Source organism: Heterocephalus glaber, unplaced genomic scaffold (genome assembly GCF_053883595.1).
Source record: "Heterocephalus glaber isolate CG9 unplaced genomic scaffold, H.glaber_assembly_v1.0 deba00000347, whole genome shotgun sequence".
Classification (NCBI taxonomy): domain Eukaryota; kingdom Metazoa; phylum Chordata; class Mammalia; order Rodentia; family Bathyergidae; genus Heterocephalus; species Heterocephalus glaber.
In genome coordinates, this window is record NW_028258143.1 from 41,258,540 (window position 1) to 41,265,270 (window position 6,731).

At 37.9% G+C, this 6,731-nt stretch overlaps 1 pseudogene; it reads right to left on the reverse strand.

The window, feature by feature from the left end:
• Nucleotides 1–482: 482 nt before the first annotated feature.
• On the reverse strand, nt 483–2,805 carry LOC101715634 (ATP-dependent RNA helicase DDX18 pseudogene; annotated as a pseudogene).
• Nucleotides 2,806–6,731: the final 3,926 nt, after the last annotated feature.

Consider the following 6,731-nt stretch of genomic DNA (forward strand, 5'->3'; position numbering starts at 1 on the left):
CAGATTGTGTCTTTGCCTAAACAACATCTGCAACTTGCACTATAGTACGTAGATCAAATCAACAATAACACTGCTGTCCCTCCCAAAATAAGCTCTCATTTTTTGTAATAAAGAGAATTTAAAGTTCTCATCTTGATACTAAAAGGCTTTCATCTATTCGTTAAAGGTCCAAAAAGAACTATACTAAAACAGTGACCAAAAACTGAGAGAAAAAGACACTTAAATTTAAAATACTGTATCATTACACACAAAAAAACAAAAAAGATTCCTTACTTTGAACTTGGGCAACCAAGAAAAATTAAAGTTGTTTTATATCTCCAAAATGAAAGAGACTTGCTGGAAATAATAGTGCTTGCAACTCAAGTTAATATATAATTTTGTTAAGTCAGTCCAAATACAAAAGTCTACAAAAATTCCTTTGCTAAAGCAAGAGGAAAAATCTATTTAAGGGCAGTTATTCAAGATGAAAGGAAGGTACATCTTCAGTGAGAGAATTTCCTGCTATTGCATGATTTCTTGCTTATCTTTTTAAAGATTTAGATTTTTCAACTTCCTTGGTTTCTGCTGGCCAAGTCTACCACTTCCTCCTCTCTTTTTATCCTGCCATCATTGCTGCTTATGTTCAGAACAACAAAAGGAGGCACCTTGAGAGTGAATAATGGAGCAACTTGAGGCAAATTTAAGTTATTAACATTAAAGATCTGTTCCACAGAAGAAAAATTATACACTGGTATGTATGACTCAGATGTTTCCTGGGTTGACTTATGAAGAAAATAATTCTTTTCAGTCAATTTTTCAAGTGGAGGCTGAATTTCAGAAATTTTTAGTTGAAGAAACTCAATGAAACCTTGATTTGTTTCAGGCAATGAAGGAAACTTGATTCTTGTAGATACAAAATGAGCAAGGTACATCCTCTTCCATTTAAGACTCCATTGTTCTACCTACAAGATGAATATGTTCCTGAAGGTCATCTGGAAGGTCATACTGAATAATCTAGTCATTTTCAGGAATATCCAGCCCTCTCCCTCTTATGTCTGTACCAACAATGTTCTCACACACACACAGAACTAGTGACTGAACCCAAGGTCTTCCTACTGAATTATATCCTCAGCCTGTTTTGTTACTGTTTGTTTGTTTGTTTGTTTGTTTGTTTTATGATGAAATATCTCACTAAATTGCCCAGACTGGGCTCGAACTTTCAATTCTGCCTCTGATTTTCAGAGTGTTAAGATTATAGACATGTAACACCATGCCAGCCTGTGCCTAAAATTATTCTGGAATCTACATAGCAAACTGTAAGAAAGTGATTGTATGCATATCTTAGTTCCGCTTACTGTTGTAGCCAGGATGATCAAATAAATGTTGTAGCTCTATTTCATGAACTTACAGGCAGAAAAGAATGTCATTTGTTGCTTTTTTGTGTGTGCTTCTCAAGGAATGTAAAGTGTAGAAGATATCTATTTTCAAAGGACACACAATATATCCCCACTCAACCCATTCACTGTTGCATTAGCTTTATCATCATCATCTATAGGAACATACAATGGTTATTTTTCAGAGAAATCTTTGCCAGGTCTTCAACTTTTTAAATTTTTGTGGCAGAAAGAGAATGATCTCTCTGCGTTGGCAGAAGCTTGGTAATTTGCTTTAATTGCTCTTCAACCCAACACCCAAGATATGATCAATTTCAACAAATAACCAGATATCATGGGTTTTTATGCATAAACCCTAAGGTATTCTAAAGACAATCCAGCAGAGAGCCCAGTGTGGGTACAGGGATCTTGACCTCATCAGCAAGGTTCTGTGCTTCAGCAGATCTCCCATTCCCATCCATTATCAGCCTACGTCTGAACATGGGGACACCAGAAGTCTGCACTGCCAGTTTCTAGAAGGCGAGAGCATAAGGGCTCCAGTTGCCATTTCTGGGCATGAATTTTGTCTTAAAATGGGTTCAGTTGCAGGGATGAGAAATACTACAGTTTTGTTACTTGCCAGTTTTTGTAGATGATAGTTGATTTCTGCTTTCTAAAACCGGACTGATACTTTCATGTTAAATTTCATCTGTTCATCAAACCTACTTCTTTTACTGCCTTCCATGTATTTTTATTAATAAGATTAGTTAGACAAGTAAATGAAATATCCTTAAAAACCTCTGGTCTCTCTGAGAAGCAGAAGCAGCAGGATCATGAGTTCTAAGCCAGCCCAGGCAACTTAATGAGACTAAGTCTCAAAAAATAAAAAGGGCTGGGGATATAGCTCAGTGTGAAGGCTCGGGGTTTAATCTCCAGTAACACACACACACACACACACACACACACACACACACTCCTGTCTGTCAGTACCAGAGACTGACTGGTACCTCATTTCCATCTTCCTCAATGTCTAACTTCATACTGTTTCTTCAGGGATTCTGCTGTTTTTTTCAGATTTCTTTTTGTTTTTTGTTTAGTTTTTTTGTGTGTGCTATGGTTTATATGTAGATGCCCCCCCCACAGGAAAAAACCTCAAATGCTCATAGGTGGGGCTTGTATGAGGTGATTGGCTCACAGGGGATGGGGGTTCTTCAGTGGTTTAGCCTACTGATGACTTTATAGCTAAATGTGATGTTGGGAGGCAGAGCTTGGCCTGAAGAGGCAGGCCATTGGAACCATGGTCTAGAAGGGTATATTTACACATATACACATACGTGCGCACGCACACATAAATGCACAAATGCACACATGCATACTCACTCTTCCCTTGATTCTCTCTCTGCTCCCCCAGGCCAGGAACAGCTTCCTCTGTTATACCCCTCTGCCATGCCATCCTGCCTGGGAGCCAAACAACCACAAACTGTAAATGTGAGCCAAAATAAGCCTTTCCTCCTTTACTTTGTGATATTAGGCATGGTTTCTCAGAAACAAGGAAAGTAACAAAGACAGTTTGTTTTGTTTTGTTTCTATAAGGCCCAATATTATTCATTATACTCCTCCACCTTCTTCTTTCTTCAATTCTGAATTGAAAGACTGAATTGCTGCTTTCTCTTTTGGTTTGGTTTAATATGACAAATATCTTAGTTATAGATTTTTTTTTAACTTTTTCATTTTCCACCATTTCTTTAGATGTGTCTCCATTTGGGACTTCTGACAAACCCATACTCACTGGATGCTTCAGGGATTTTTCAACTTTCCCACCTCCCACTGATTCCCCAGACACATTTCCATTTTGAGTTTCTGATAGGCTCCCATCCAAGGCCTCCTGTAGCTTTAGGTTTCACTGCCACAATTTGAGTTTTGCTTCTCCATCATGCCTGGGAGCAGCAGGTGTGACTTGGTAGAGAAGCGCCTTCACCGCGGCACCTCTGTATGGCTTCTCAGTTCTCCAAGAGGCTTCTAATTAGCGTACATGGCACTGAGTTTGCTCTGCGGACCTCATAAAAGCAATCTGAGAGGTAGCAAGTTATAAAATATCTTTTGTGCTGTTTTGTATTTTTAAACATGTCTACAAATTTTATTTACTCCTCAACTATCCTCATCATACTCTTACAGATAATAACCAACAGATTTAGACATCTAGTCCATAAGAAAATATCTTTTTTAATAGCAATGCTAACTTTTTTAACATAGCATAGTTTATTTATTTTTAGGTTTCATTTGTCAGTCTTTTTTATTAGCTTTTATTATTAATTATTTCTGTTTTAAGATAGAGTCATTCAGGGAACATCCACTGAATACTGACTATATAGCTAGGACCACTATCTGTGGTTTAACTAAGAGACTAAAAGTGTGTATTTCTCCCCTTCACTTTAGCATGTGAAACTGTCTTTGACCCAGCCCCTCTGTAAGTTTCCAGCTAGAGCTCCTTCAATTCTAGTTCTCCACACACGATTCCCATCATGAAGGCTGGTCCCTCTGACCTGGTGCATGCTATCTTTTTTACCTAAAATTGTTTTATCTCCTACATCCCTCCCCCCACCACAATCTAGTCAGTTAAACCCAATTCAAACTTTGGAATTCAGTTTAAGGTCGCCTCTAGGAAGTTTGTTTATCCTATCCCCCACTCAGACTTCTTTAATTCTCTAGAGACTGACTTTCTAGAGGGCAGAAATAAAATCTTAACTGTTTTTCTGACCTTGGGACTCAAAGTAGTACTTAGTATATAGTAGAGTTCCAATAAATAACTGTTGAAAAAATGTTTCAGGCACAGTGGTAGCAAACCTCTCAAGTACCTGGCAAGAAAGTCAAGGCATGAGTGCAAATATTAAACACCTGGATAGGATTTATCTCCAGATAAGACAGGCATGTTAGTTTCCTAGACCTATGATTACCATAAACACAGTGGTTCCTCACAGTTCTGGGGCAAGAAGTTCAAAATCAGGGAGGTGGCAAGACCATGCTCCCTTCAGAAGGGTAGAATTGTTTCTATGCCCTTCTCCTAGCTCCTGATGACTGCTGGCAGTGCTGCTGCTCCTTGGTGTGTAGCTGCATTCTGTATTCACATTGCCTTCTCTGTGCTTCTCTTATAAGGATATGTGTGATAATATGTTTTGGCATTTGGTGGCCACTCAGTCTAGAAAAAACATCTCCTCTCAACATCTTTAAACTGACCACATCTTTGTCATATAAGGTGATATTCTCTCTTTTACCATGTGGGGTAATATACAGAGGTTCCAGGGATTAGGATGTGGATGTACAAATGTTCAGGGCCAGGAGTCAATCCATTTCAGTGGGTGTGTGTTAGTGGGAAATCCAAGAAAAGTCATGGAAATTCAAAAGAAATTCAAAGGTGATGGCCATATGATTATAGAACTTTAAGGTGTGAAGATAATTTGTAGTTCTCACTGCCACTCCTTTGAGGCCACACAGTGATACCAAACCACTTTAAGAAATAGCTACAGATGGGTAAGGATGAGTACATTTCACAGAAAGGCTGGTGATGAGGGCAATATTGGGCTTGAACTCTCTCCTCTTCAAACTTTGGTTTATTACTCATACTAGTTTTCTATCCAAAATGAATTTAAGAGAGATTAAATGAAAGACATATTACAGAACTTTCAACCATTATTTAACTGACAGCCTTTCAGTTTCTTCATGTACTCCTGCTGACGTTCTAACAGTGGAGATGCTAAAACCATACACTGGACAAAAGAAATATAAAAGCTAGGGGTTTCCCTCAATCAGAAAATATTGAGTAGCATCTGCTGTCCCCAAAATATTGCGAGAAGTACAAAGAAAAATTAGATATGTATTCATACTCAAGAAAGGCAGGTGGTCAGGTGACAAGCACAAAGCAGTGTGTCTCATAATAGTCCAAACAGAACATGTGAGACTTTAAAGCAGGAGAGATTGTTCTTGGCTGAAGAACAAGAAGGCTTCATGGAGCAGATGGCATTTGAATGGGGAATTGAAAAGAAAACACTTCAGAGAGTGGAACCAGAAGCGGGATAGGGTACCTTAAGCAGAAGAGAATATATTTTTAAAGTATGGAGGTAAAGCCTATAAATTGTATTGGAAGACAACAAAACATTTGAGGGATATGCAAGAGAATAATGGAAGATAAAGATGAAAAGAAAATTTGTTAAATGTGGTATTTGATTGTCAAGCAAATGATATCAACCTTATAAAATAGGCATGGAGTTGTCATTAAAGATATTTTGAATTAGGAAAAGATGTAATCAGAGTTCTTTGAGATTATTCTGGCAATGAAAGGGTGCATTAGAAGCAGCAGAGGATAGCTGCTCAAAGATTATTGCGATACTACAGACAAGAGCTAAATAGGGGTCTTGATTAGGAAAGCAGCCATGTGAAAGAAGTGAGAGCAATTTCAGACAAAACCCCAATAGGATATAAAGACCTCCTGAGTACATGGGATTGGAGATATAGTGATATCCGAGATGAGTGAGATTGAAATATGATAATGAAAAATAGCAAAACCATTGCTACTTGTAAAGTCAGGAGGAGGAACAAGTTTAACTGCAAAAATTATTAACTTAGTTTACGAGTTTTTAAGTTTCAAGAACCAGCAGGACATAATGATGCTAGGAAGAAAGGACATGTTTGGAATATAAATGGAAGAATCATTCCAATGGAAAAAATAATTGGAGTCACAGGTATTTATAATATCCCTAGAGGAGGGAGGGAATGTCCTAAAGCTGAAGGAATATCCATAATTAATGGGTGGTGGAAGAACAGATGATAGCCTAGGAGACCAAGACCAAGAAGTTATTTGATTAAAGAAGTAATGAGAATCCAAATGCTGAAGTGAACAGAATTTAAAGGAGAAGAGCATTTTGAGGAATGTTTATCAATATCAAATACTTCAAATTTCAAATGTGTCATCAAGGAAGTCATTTTCCCTTTTAGGGGGACAAAGGGCAAATCTAAGACTTTAAAGACTACTTGGAAATGAATGAGGATTGTAGATAAATTTTTCAAGAAGTGTGAGGATAAAGTATCAGAAGCTAGTATGGGAGGAGGAAATAGGGTCAAAAGAAAGTCAACGTGTTGAGGTGTTTGTTGGTGTTTTGTTTTTAGAATAAATGGTTATTTTCCAATCAACATTTATTTACTGCCTACATTGTGCCATGGTGTTACCTGGTGAGATTCAGAGATGATTAGAACTTGACCCTTACTCTCAAGCTGTAAGAAACTAATTTAGTAGAGAAAGCAGGATTGGCCATACACTATTCCACACAGTGTAGTAAGTGCAGCTTGGAGGTGAGCAGCAGGCTGCTAGATCTAGAATGCAGAGCA